Below are 14,026 nucleotides of genomic sequence, written 5' to 3' on the forward strand. Positions count from 1 at the left end.
TTTTTATGTCGTTCAAATATTGATGTCGTTTAGGCCATAAATAGGCATTAGGCAAACGAATTTCATTAATAGCCGCGACGCGATAGCAGATTCTTTGTCAAAATATAACGTATCAGCATTTGATTAACAGAAATTTCTTTTTTGGTCTGTTTTTTACTGTCTTTTTGAGACTGTAGATCAATGAAGCTATATCACGACTATTTTCTCGCAATCTGCTAGCTGTTTTTAGTCGCGCGTTTTTGACTTCAAAATTAGTTGTTTGCTGGTTGTTTTATTCACTTCGTCGGGTTTGATTACGCGTCAATGGAAGTGAAAAAAGTTTTTCTAGAAACTTGATTCTTTTACATTTAGTTTCGCTGTAAAACTAAATTATACACGACTGTTTGACGAACGCTGCCTTATTATATAACATTTATAAAATTTATTTGTTTGAACTTGAAAATATTGCGCTCTTTGTTCACAGGAAATGATTACAATATGCCTGTAAGATTGTCAGAAAATCATTTATCTTATGACAATCAGAAAGACGTACATGTAATAAGATAACGATAAGATACTTTTGAAACATAACAAGAGACATGCGGTTAGACAAAATGAAAATAGACAGCCTCAAGACTTGTCTCCATTGACTCACGTGGAGCCAAAAACGTTTTGTAGCAATTACACCTTTGAAAAAGTTAACTTACCAAATAAGTTTATTCAAAGTTGAAGTTTGTGTTAGAGTTATGACATTGTTATGAAAAAATTTACATTGTTTTCTCATGACGCGTTAATATAAAAAGTAATCTGAACAATCTTGAAGACCCCATCTGAGTAGCTTGGGCAAAGTCAGTAACCAGTAGTTTTGCAAATTTAGGAGCAGAAGCTCAGAGAGTGACCGATGCTTTTCACCGGCAGACCGACCCTCAAGTTTTAACGGCTACAATATGATGGCCTTCCTATCCCTAATATATTGGTACTTGAACAGTTTTAAAGTCTTAGACAATTTTTTTGTCTAAGAAATTTAGAGAAAAAATTAATCTGTCGTAATGTCTGCATAGTTTTGCTGTTGCCGTACAACCTGCGTTCTTTGATAAATTTTATTGCGGTCAATTTGAATGGCGGAAAGCAATCGAAAAAAGTTGAAACAGTATGGTAAATAAGCGCATAGTTTTAAATTATAATTTGTTACTGTTATGATGATTGGATTGTGAAATCTTATTAATTTATGCAGAAGAAATGTTACGGTCCCTTTTGTGAATTTTTCACGTTTTAGATATGAAATTTGGGGACTGTAGTTTTAAAGAAAAATGTCAATTTTATCCGCTGCAAAAGTAATATTTAACACTACGGATAGATCTCCTTTGAAGAAAAAATGTTCTGTTTAGTTCATGCTATAAAACATTTTACAAAAATTTTATCGCAACATAGGTACCAGTGAGAGTATGATTACGGGTGTTTAGTTTGAACTTCTTTGCCGGCTGCAGTCTTCTGTGAAATATTTAGAGGTCAATTGATAGAAGTTTATCCAAGAAAAAGCAGAAATGAAAGATCAACGGAAAAATTTTTTAAGGTCTTGTCCATTGTCTTTCAGAACTTCATATCCTTCATACCTTTCTTTTACATTTTGGATATAAGAAGCATTTAAATAAGTAGACCAGCATACATCATTAATAATGGAGAAAAATAGAAAAGGCAGTCGTACATAATTGGAAAATACAACTTGCATTTTTTCATTAGTTGGTTTGTTCTCTAATGGTGATTTTAATGTTTTTTATTGTTCGACTCTGAAAACATCGAAGTAACTGTTCACATTCTATTTGTTGCTAGTAATTTAAGCAACGTTCAGGAATTAAGAAAAAAATTCTTCAAGAAATGGTCAAAGAAATTTAGTTGTTTAAGTTTTTTATTCCAATTTTTATCAAATTTACATTCTTTGGAATAAATTATTCGAAACAAAATTTGTCCTGTTTACTACAACAACGCATGTCTAAATTCGAGCGAAATTAATCCGATTAATACTGGCTTTCAGCAGCTATATGTTAGCAAGCTATGTTATTTCAGAAGTCGGGATCAACGGAGAATTGATTTCTAAACTGCTTAAAAATGGAAAAGAAGAGGTTATTATTATATCGTTTAATCTGCAAATTAATCGGATACATATTGAAAAATAATTATTATCAAAGTAGAAGTCAGAATTTTTTCACAGTCAGAAAAATTAAAAAGTAAAGAGGTTTTCAAAAATTTAGCTGAAATCTGCAAATAAGCGCAAGGAAAGGATGAGTCAAAAAGTTTTAAAATTATTTTTGTTGTAGCAGTAGAGCTTTTAAGGTAAAAGTGTTCCAGAAATTTATCTATCCCGCTAGAGATACTGCAAGAAACTGATAAACTCAAATAAATTAAAAATTCAAAACTTAACTCGCAATTATTGAGAGATCTAGAAACCTGCTATTGTAACAATCTCTAGAAAACCTGGACAAACTTTCGGTTGATTTTTGGTGAAAAATGATAGAGAAGCTACTGAAAATAGCCACAATTTGCTCAAAATTAAGCGTCAAATAGCCGCGAGGTCCGCGCTTTTAAGCATTTCACAGCACTCCTTAAATTTAAACGCCGATAGTTCACGATAAAAAATTCGAAAACTTGCGGAAAAAAATTTGATACGCTTGGTCGGCTCTCTAATGACATCACTGACAACAATATGCTATATGCAATAATATCGAGATGCCAGTGAAGCTGTTGAGCATATATTTCATCCCGCTAATTAGAAGAAAATTGGGATTTCACCTCTTTTTTTGGTTAGATTGGCCAGTTTTTTTGAAGTCATTGAAATGTCTACTCCATCTTTTGAAAATAGTTCTTTTATGTCAATTTCGTTGAAAAAATTGTATGTAAATGAGGCTTTTTTGACCTAGTCTAGGCTAGCTGTAACAGTTTTTGGATTGTGTTTATAGTAGCTTTCGTCAAGTCTAACTTAGCTCGACAGCTGTTGAACGGCTTTGTCTTTTAATGAGGTGTCTGCATTGCCTCATAATTTTGAATTTATAATCTTTCCGTGACATTACTTCATTTGAACCGTGAAGGTTTTTCAAAAATTTTTCTCATTATTCAATTGATAAAAAATGTTTTTAAGGAAGGCGAAATGAGGTGGAGTGGAGTAATTTTTGGCGGGATGGTGGTGTTTTTTCCCGTTTGTTTTTTTTTCAATTTTGCGAATTTTGAATGCCAGGATGCCCAATTGCGTTGTGGTCTAGTTTAAAGGATAGGGAATATTGAACAAAATGACTGTTGTGAAAGACAACGTTTCATCACAATGGCTCTGATGTTACCATTGTTTATAAATTGACTGTCATGATTTCTTTTTTTTTCATCCTGTCTGCTCAACTATGGAAATTATTATTATTACTGTTCAAATGCTGGTTCTCACTCTTCCATATTTTTAATTTCAAAATTTTCGAGGAAAATGTTTTGTTCATGTTGAAAAAACAAATATTTGCTCCAATAGCATCTTTTAGCTCAATATTCTACAAAATGCTTTTGTATTGGAAGTTGGGTTAATCCATCATTTCAAATTACCAAATGTTTAAGTTCTGCTTTTAATACTTTTTCATTGCTTTTCGTAAAAAGCATCTGAATAAGAAGTTTCTTCTAATTTTTTGCTTGAATAGTTCGAAATGTTCGTATATTTGAGATTGTACTCGCCGATTATGCTCGCAATGAGGTAAGGTTTGTGATAATTTAAGCATTTTTAATAATTTCAAGAAGTTTTTAGATTGGTTTTGTTGATCAATATCAAACGTTCCATTTTTATCGAAATTGCATTTTCGGAAGAATGCAGCACGGCCATGCCTCCTTTGTTCCTCTTCAATGTTCTATTCATTTGAATTTTTCATTTTTGAGAAAATAGGGCGTTGTTCACGAGTTTGGCAATGATTTAGCGTCAGAATGCAACTCCTTTGGCACCGCTAGTTTGGAACTTCCATTTAAAGCATTTTTGAAAAATTGATTTAATCAAGCATTTAAGTGTGAAGATTAGCTAAAAATTAATTAAATGATTTTCTGTTATTTTTATTCGTTTACATAAAACATTTGCGCAAAATTTTCGTGGGTATTAAAATATAACTAAATTTCTCGCAGCTTAGATAACTGAGAGGTTGATTGATTTCGCCTGCATTAATAGTTAATGAAAATTGAAAAAGACTATTACGCAAGTGGCACAAATATAATTTTTGTCGTTATTTAGGTATTTTGATCACATGTGAGTTTCTGAGAGCAGTCATATGACCCAATAAACCCGAATTCTGGATTTTTTTATGGTATTAGTTATGGAAACAGTAGTACGCAATTAGTAAATATGTCTTTATGGTAACATGCGTTGAAAGGTCGAGTCATTTCAAGGTTTTATCCATTTGAGTATTGATTCTCCTCGAGTTTTTTGTGGTACTGTTTTTTCTAAGTTAAATTTGGAGGCATCATTCTCAGAATTATTAATCGAGTGTTGCCATTGATTTGTCCTAAATTGAAAGAAATTTGTGAGCGGGTATTGAGCAAACTTTGGTTGGTCAACTTTTTCAGCGTTTGAGATCTTTTTAGGAGCAGCTCTCTTAGCCACGAAATAGCAGGTGGTATGATTTAATTATTTATGTTTCCAACGTACTTATGGCATCAGTGTGCACAAAAGAAAACTAGAACTTTTCTTTTCAGCGCTTTGCGAAAAACTGATTATTTTCTCACATAGTAGCTCTTATGAAGATGCATGAAAACAGCTGTATATTAACCGGTGTAGTGTAACAACCGATGCTTTAATCCATTGTTATTTCTAGGCGGCACCGAATATGGTTAGTCGAAATATTTTGCAAAATAGTAACATTTAAAATTTCATCGTAAACACATCATTTTATCTGCCTTCACAACTGTTCTTTTTTGTTAAAATAATTGGTCTTATCTGACACCGTTTGTAGAGGTGCATACTGCAATGACGTTTTGTTTTTTTTCGAAGATAATGCAGCTGATTACAAAAAGTCATGTTTTCTAGGGCGAATTCAACCGGCACTGTTTGCGCCTTTCAAGTAAATGCTAAGAATAAACACAAAGCTTTTAATGCTGCTATATTAGGGAAGTTTCAGTTAACTTTTCCGTGATTTTCTTAAATTTTTCTCAAGCGAACAATTTTAGAAACTCCAAAAAGCAAAATTAAAAATTGTTAGCAGCAACATTCTACTGTGCTAAGGCTTTTCAAATGATACATTCAAATATGTGTCTCATCAATAATTTCCTACTCCGGTTGGGGTGGGGGTCAAAATATGGTTTCAATTATATGAGATTAGCACAATAATTTAATATTTTTAAGTTTCATTAAAGCTTCTCATTGAATTGATTGATGTTTATTGATCTGTCGTAAGTCGTTTAATTTTTGAAACATTTTCTGATCGTTAATCAAATTCGTTCTATATTTTTGTTTGTAGAGACTCGTGTTTACTTGGCTTTTATAGAGATTTCAACAAAGATTTGAACTAGAAATGAGGTTTACCTCTGAGCTACAAATCGTCGATGTTCTCTCGGTATCTTGATTCTTGGGTGTTTATTGCTTAGCAAAATTTTATATCTCCTGTTTGCCCGTTCAAACGTTTCCTCTTTTTTTGTTTCAGAGTTTGACATAAAAATGAAAGTGAAGAAAGTTGAACAGATTGTGGGTGATCTTTGTATCAACATTGGAGCTGACAGAGTGAATGACTTTGAATGTTCAAATCTTATTTCATTGATCACTGAATGTAACCTCAAAATAGTAGCACTTAATCAAACATACGTAGTCCCTGAAACTTTTGTCACTAAGAATATGGATCTATTTCCTCAGCCAATCAAAATCCCTGAAGTTGTTCGTTCGAGGCTGAAAAAAGATCAGAAGATTGTGAATCGTGTCACTTTTCAATTACAACGTGACTTGATCAGCATTGATAATTTAATGCATGCGCTTACTAAGAAAACAACCTGCTCTCAATTCGATTTGATAGCCATTCGTCCAGCTAAGATGGAGCAATTATATTCCTTTTTCAAATGCAATAACGTCGTTTACGACATACTATGCATGGACCATTATGTATCTGCGAATATCCTGCAGAGTTTTAGACCCGAAATCTTTCAAAATGCAATGCGTGAGAATGTTTTCTATGAGATTCAATATTTTCCAGTGCAAGCAACCTGCAGAAAAACAAGGTGTAACGCTTTAATGGCATGTAACGCTTTAATGAAATTTTCCAAAAGGTTTTGCAGAAATTTTATCTTTTCCTCTGGTGCGGGTACTGCAGGAGTGGTCACAGATATGTGTAAATTGAAAGAACTGGCGGATATGTGTGGTTTTAGTGATAAATTATTCAACTGTGCCATTAGTAGTAATATTGAAAGATGTTTAGAGGAGGCGTCCTTTAGAAGGTCACTTTGTCCGGCCGTGAGTGTCAAGGTTTTGACTCCTGAAATGGAAAGTCACTGGACGTACGACCATGCGTCAAAGCGTAGAATTGACCAGTACTTATCTGGCAATATGATTGCTGAATCGTCATCAAACCAAAGTGAACGTGCTAATGTGCATGAAAAAGAAATGTCTGAAGATTTTGAAAAATCTGAAATATGTGGAGGTGAAATTGAGGTCGAACCGACATTAGATACTGCTGATATGCGCGTTGAATTGAGTGAAGGTTTGAATAGAAAGGTTTCCTCGTCTAATGACAGCCGCGACTCAAAGTTGCAGCAAAATGATTCTGTCAGTAATCAATTAACGAAAGAAAATCAAGATGTTAGTAATCAGGTTTTAAACGTCAATGAAATTGAGAAGATTAGTTCGCCTAAAAAGAAGAAAAAGAAACGGAAGGTTTCTAACAGTAATCAGGTACAACTTAGCATTGGAGAGTCACATACAGGTGAAGTTGAACGTCGTACCAAAGGAGAGAAGAATTGGGTTACTCCCGAGAAGAAAAAAGCTAACGAAGCAGATTGTGAGTCATCGGCGTTAACTTCTTTACCAAGCAGAAATGATGATAATGAAAAGGGAGATAGTTTAACCAGCGCAATTGCTGGTACTGATATAGACACTAAATCTCATAAGAAGAAAAAGAAAAACATCAAAAGAGAAGGAGACCCTAAAACGCCACTGTTAACTAAAGAACCGTCGTCAATAGAGAGTAAAGAGTCGACAGTAAAAAGTCCAAAAAAGAAGAGAAAAAGACTTGAAAAACTGGAAAGTTTCGAGGCTGACTTTCAGTTGTGAAATAGACATACTTCTTTTCGAAAAATATATTTTCGTGGTAAAATAGTTTTACTTCAAAACCTTCAAAGCGATATGCTAGCAACAACACTAATCAAAATTGAACACCAATATAGGGGATAGGGGAAATCGTATTTTTGATTTGCAGTGGTCTGGAATCTATAAAAGCAATAGTTTAAAAGGTTACTGATATCCTTAAATGAAAAGTGGATCAATTTCTGTCAAATTTTTCACGTTGATTATGTCGCCGAGCTGCATCATTTTCGAAAACTAAAAACTTGTATCTTGAAACAGTAGATTCAGATCTGGACTCTGCGGCTTCCAGGTTTGTACCGACGTTGCTAATTTATGCTAAAACTCGATTATAGTACAGCTTTGATGATCAAGGTCAGACTTGGCTGATCCTTTATATGATAACAATAAATGTGAACAAAAATGATACCGGTCCCACTTTCTTGTAAAATTCTTTTTCAAATTCCGGTGCAGTTTTTTGGTTCCGCTTTTGAAATTAAGCCTTTACAAGGAAACTTCAAAAATGGGGGCTTTAAAAAATAATTTCATGGTTGTTGGTTGAAAGTGGTTTGCAAAAATTTGCTCAACATTAAAACATTCTACAAGTGTAAACATTCTACAAATGCAAATTCTACAAATTTAAGATTTGTTGCTCAACATTAAAACATTCTACAAATGCCATTTTCAACCTATAACTTTTTTTCTGCTATTTTACACACTCATTTTGCAGCTCTGCTTGTGCTTAGGTGGTATCATCACGGACCAAGTTATAATTTTGAAGTAAACAACATTATTATGCAGCGAATCCTGATGCTGTTTCCAAAAGGCCATTAGGAAGTTTGTACCAACTGTTTTAACCAAAATTATTCTTATACGGTTTGAAACGACGTATCAGCCCAAAGATTCAACGAACCTAATTCAGCGCAGTTGAAAATCTAATCTTGAGGTTGTGAAATTTCCAAATGGTTTCGAAATCAATCAGGATTTTCGCTCCTTTTGTTTTTACTAAAAAGTACTACGCGGGCTTGCTATTGAATGAAAGCAGTTTCTATGATGCTGTTGACACAAAATATTTTGCGATGCTTTTGACATCTCATCTCTCCAGCAGTTGATAATATTTACTTCAACTTCTGACCTTTAATTAGTTTTCTGGAAGTTTTTTTTGCAGTGATCATTTATATTTCAGTGTTAACAACTGAATCATCTCTGCAAATTGTTTGCTTTAGGAAGCAACTGAGAGCCATAGCGATTAGTTCCTACAGCTGGAGACCAACTGTAGAATTGTTTTGTTAGTATTCTCAGGTTGGTTTGTTAGATCGCACTTTTTCTAAATTTTACTCAATGTTATTACGCAGTGTCATGAAATTTTTTCTATAGCAAATGGCAGTGGAAGTAATTTTAACTACTGAATTCTACTGAAAGTGCTCGCTGTTTAGATCACTGTGTGACAACGAACGTCGATTTCATTTTTCTATCTTGATTTAATCCAAATAGGTTAAAAAGCAATTGCTTATTTCAGCTAATCTTAAAAACCAACTTTTACGTTGATATTACTCGCATTAGGCAATTAAACCTAGAGTGGGGGTTTTCGAAGTTGAATTTTGTTTAGATGTTACCAATGTATTCTGAATCCAACCAAATGTTTAATTGCTCTCAAAGTTTGTAGCAATTTTAATAGTCCTGTGATCTTTAATGCAAATTTTTTCGCTTATTTTTCATCTGACTGTAAAAGCAGCTGTCACCCTCTCAACGACTATTTTTAGGCGCTCTTTTTTACAGTCCAAATAATTTGGAGTTTATTGGTGCTCTGTCTTTTTTAAAACGGATTCACTCCTTTTTCCATTGAGCTTTTGAAACTAGATAAACCGGTAAAGCTCGGCCGGCATTAGTTTGCAATAGAGGAAATCGGCTGGCTTTGGTATCTTCTTAGGTGCTTAGTGTGCTGAAACTGCTGTAAGTCCTGAATTAATTGTGAAAAGGTCAGTTTTCGCTGTTTTTGAGCCCTGAATGCAGAAATCTCTCTTGTTTTTGTCCATTTTCATTTTGAAAATAATTTGGTCATTTTAAAGGCTGATCAGAGTTTATATGGCTGTTATGCTATGCAAAATCTGTTTATGCTAATTCCAGTTTTTTTTGAAAATTTTTGTCACTTCTGTTTTATCTTATATAGGCCAAAAATGTTTTAATGGGTTAATGAATTGATTGATTTTGACTACACAGAAGAGATTCTTTTTCATGTGTTTCTAATCTAAGGGGGCCATAAAACTCTTGCACAGCCTAATTAAATCGTAATGAAGAGATCTTAGAATTGCAGAAGCTATTGAAAGTTTGTTTCATGAAAGTTACAGAAAAAAGGACAAATAAATATCAAGTCAATATTGCTGGTTAAATTGGAAATTTTAAATGTCAAAAATCTTGTTAAAAACCGATTTTTGATATTCGCCTAACTGAGCTTTGTACACAGACATTGACTTCCATACTAGAAGAGATTGGTTGTAGACATTGGCATTAATAGTCTTTTGGCTTACTAGACTCAAACTATGTGATTCGCCGAAACTCTTTGGGAGACGAAAATTCATTGTGTGATGGGCGGCGATTTTTGACCCTCCCCCTCCTCCCGCTTCAACCTCTTGCCCTCCCCCGCCCTCAATTACCCACACCTCCGCACATCGTTCCATTCGTAACCCAGTGCACCAGTCGTTTGAGAGCACTTGGCACGACGTTAGAGGGTTATGTCTATCTTCGTGATCATTAAAATGTTATCCATTCATGAAATTTGCTAACTAGGAAGGTGCAAATTGTTCTGGCATGAAAAATTCATGGGCTTTTCTACGTTGAGATACCCAGCTACTCAACTAACATCAGATACTTTAGCTACGCCCCCTTTGCAGCATCCCTTGGGCCTCCAAATTGACCGGCATTCGCCCTTCTTTTAATCAGAGCTGCACCTAAGGGCTAAAGGTTGTGATCAAAATTACCCAGCATTCCTTCCACCCTGATAGCCTGCCAACACCACGATACTCGAGCTAATTGGCACCGCAGACTAGCGGCAGAGACGTGTTTACTGCTTGAAAGGTAAATAGATTGATACTGGCGATGGCTTATCTCATCAGACCGATAAATTAATTAGCCCCGGGTTGGATCACACATTTGAAAGCCTTTAAAATCTGCAGATAGTTGCCAGTTTGTTGGTCTCAATTTAGATCAGGATGTAAAGCATTCAATGGAAAACCTACGATGCCTAATTTGATCATGCTACTGTTGCAGTTTTGATGACTAAGGTTCTAACGGAACAGTTATCTATGTCTAAATCAATTGAGGGATTTGTGCTCTGGGTAATAATGATAGTTATAATAATAATAATAATTAGGTCAAAGGACGGGTATAATTGTCAGGTCAATTTTGCTGGTTAAAATGTAAATTTTTTAATATAAACAATTTTGTTAAAATCTGATTTTTGATATTCGCCTAACTGACCTTTATTGTACAGAGTTCCACACTAACCTTTTTTTTAAATACCGAGAGCATGTAAGCGGTAGAGAAAGTAAGTCTCAAGTTAGGCTACTTGGAATGTCAAATACTCAGTGGCTGTTAAAACTTCTCTCCATAGAGAAAGTTAGCAAAACAGAAGTGGCCGTTAGATCAGCAAGGAGACGTCACGCCCTTTTACTGAAAAAAAAACGCATAAAATTGTAACTTTCTATTACGCATCTAGTCCCAGATGCACAAATCATTTGAACACTGCAATCTTCAACTTACAATGATTATCGAGGAAATTCTCATAGATAATTTTGGTTTTGAAAACACGCAGCATCAACGCAAAAGATATCCGCAGGTGAGAGGGTAGCAATGTTTTCAGTTTCTAAAACAATATTCGACAGCATAAGAATTGTTTTAAGCCAGCTAAACAGTAACAAAAACTGGTTTGTTTGAATCAACTTGGTTCCAACATCAAGTAAACGCAGTAATGGATACGCATCATGAAGTTCAAAAGTTAAAATTAGCTGATACTAACATTCTTGTAAATAGCGAGAGTATGTATGCGGTAGATACAGTAAGTCTCAAGTTAGGCTACTTGGAATGTCAAATACTCAGTGGCTGTTCAAACTTCTCTCCATAGAGGGAGTTGGTAAAACAGAAGTGGACGTTAGATCAGCAAGGAGACGTCACGCCCTTTTACTGAAAAAACCGCATAAAATTGTAACTTAACTGGTCACAGAAGCACAGATGTTGGAAAACAAGTATTTGTTTTGGCATTTTAAACACTGCAATCTTTAACTTGCAATGATTATCGAGGAAATTCTCATATATAATTTTGGTTTTGAAAACACGCTGCATCAACGCAAAAAATATCTGCATGTGAGAGGGTAGCAATATCTTTTCCCTAGTAAACTTTTTTCAACAAAGTTGACAATTTCCTGCGACCTGTTGAGACAAAAGAATCAAAAATGTTGCGTCAATAATCTATTATTTGGCACTCTGCCAGTTGTATTTTTTGTGTGGTCAATGCATTTCTGGATTCCCTTCAAAATTGCTTAAGTAAAGTTTCTTCCCGGGCACTCGTTCTAGTTTCAAACATCAGAATGTCTGTTTGACAACACAATAGGCTGCTGTTAAAATTTGTTTTAATATTTTGGATCCTCTTAATTTTTCGACCAATTGGACTTTCTGTCAAACGTAACCAAAACAATCAAATGACCAAAACAACAACAACATGAGTGGGGCGTTTTAATGGGATGCCGAGTTTAAGCAACGGCTGTGAAAAGCGAGAGTAAGGTTGGATGTTAGCATTACGTGGCCAATGTCCGGAAAATTAAATTTCAATACATATTACGTTTTGTGGAAACAAAACATTTTTGCGAATGTAATCAGCCTAAAACTTTAATGCCCGATTTTTATTAGTAATTGCTTGAGATCATATATAGAATTAATTGTTCTCGTGAACAGTGCTATGGGTAATTTCAAAACCACTAATCGTTTTCTTGATCTACGAATGAAAGCGAGAGGCAATCTCAGAAATCAATCAACAATTAGGCGTTTTTCGTTTCGGTAATTAGATGTACATCCTTGAGAAAGGTATAATGTTTTGCAAATTCGAGTTAAATTAGCCTAGTGTGATATGTTTCTCGACACGCTTGCAAGTTTAGTCTTAAAATTTGGCGGGCGAAAAAGCGCGACAAAATCTATTATATATATCCAATGTTTTGGACATTGGTCACGTAATGAGCATTCAATTATTTGATTTCCTCTACGTGTATTTCTTCGACAAATAATTGCTGACAATTTCTACCACTTACCTAGACAAATTTTCAAGTAAAAAGAAAAACAATGCTGCAATTGTTTTCCAATGCAGCCATATGATAGACTCATGTGAACATTCTGAGCTCTCGAACTGAATCATGCAAGAATTTTTATTTGAATAAATACATTATTTTGGCGTTCTCACGAATAATACTTGAGAACTACTTAATTGCAATTTTATCAGATGTGGCTAATTAAAAAAACTGGGGTTTCAAACAGCTCCTTCAAACGCTGAAATAATCAAAATTTTGTCGAAGTTAAAATAGGTTTTGGAACAATTGGAGTTTATTTTTATATATAAAGTTTTGAGAGAAATCCATTGCCAATGCGTATTCTGACACCATAACTTCAAGTAAATTATAAGCTTTTTCAAATTTGCCTGATTGCGTTATTGAGATAGGAAATAGTATATTTTGCCATTAAAGAGATTTTACAATTTGCAATTTTGACCAAATATGAGCAAAAAATTGTTGTTTTTGGGGAATCAACCCCGAGCGTTTTTTTGTTCCAAGAGAAAAGTATCAATTTTTTAAAGTACTGAACTTAACGTTTTTTTCTTTAAATTAACTTTGTACTGTTTGTCCTCATAATTTCCGTTTGCAACCGCGTTCTCTCATTTCTATTATTTCAGACAGCCAGCAACACCAAAATTTTCAACACCAAAACACCTGGATTAGCTACAATTTGTATGTCATTTTCGTTTCTGATTTTCGTCTTTTTTATCCTTGCAAAAGAAATTACTTAAGCTTTTGGTTAAATAAAGCCTAGTCCATTGAGTAATGCATACAGCTCACCTATATTTGGATGAACTTGGAACTTCAGTGTTTCGTTCGCTGTGTTGCAGTCGCGTCAATTCATTCGGCTTTTGGGTTGAAAAAGCTGGTGTTGAGCAAGCTAACACTAATTTTTGAGTAAACATTTTTTGTATTATTTCTTTCTCAATATTTTTGCAACATATTTTTTTATCGTTTTGTTTTCAGTGACCCTCACAAACTTTTTTTAAAATATATAAATGTCCTATATTTTTCTGATGTCATTTAGTAGCTGTTGATATTTATTGCACTTGACTTGAAGATAATTTTACAACCTTGAAAACGGTTATTGTTCTTTTACGTCTTAAAAAAAGTTGTTTATTTTCTTAGTGGCTAGGTCAATGTATCTTTCAGCTTTCTAATTCAACTCTTTCTTATGTTATTCATGACCATGTTTGATCGTGAATTTGATTACAATAACAATATAGAAAATCAGTTCAGTAAACTAAGTTGGAATAAATTGCTGCAGTTTTCTCCCAACCTGCAGTGTGGTAACTATGCGCAACTGGTTTTTCCTGCTCAGTCAATCTTGGTCGATCAAACATTTTTCGTAGACATTTGTCAGTTTTATCATTAGAAAGCCTTTTGAGCCCGAAATATTTTACTTGGAAAGCTTATTGAAGTTAGCTAATAATTACTCCTTTAAAATGTTGTGAACGCTTGC

Source organism: Convolutriloba macropyga, chromosome 7, assembly GCF_964194025.1.
Source record: "Convolutriloba macropyga chromosome 7, txConMacr16.3, whole genome shotgun sequence".
Classification (NCBI taxonomy): Eukaryota; Metazoa; Xenacoelomorpha; order Acoela; family Convolutidae; genus Convolutriloba; species Convolutriloba macropyga.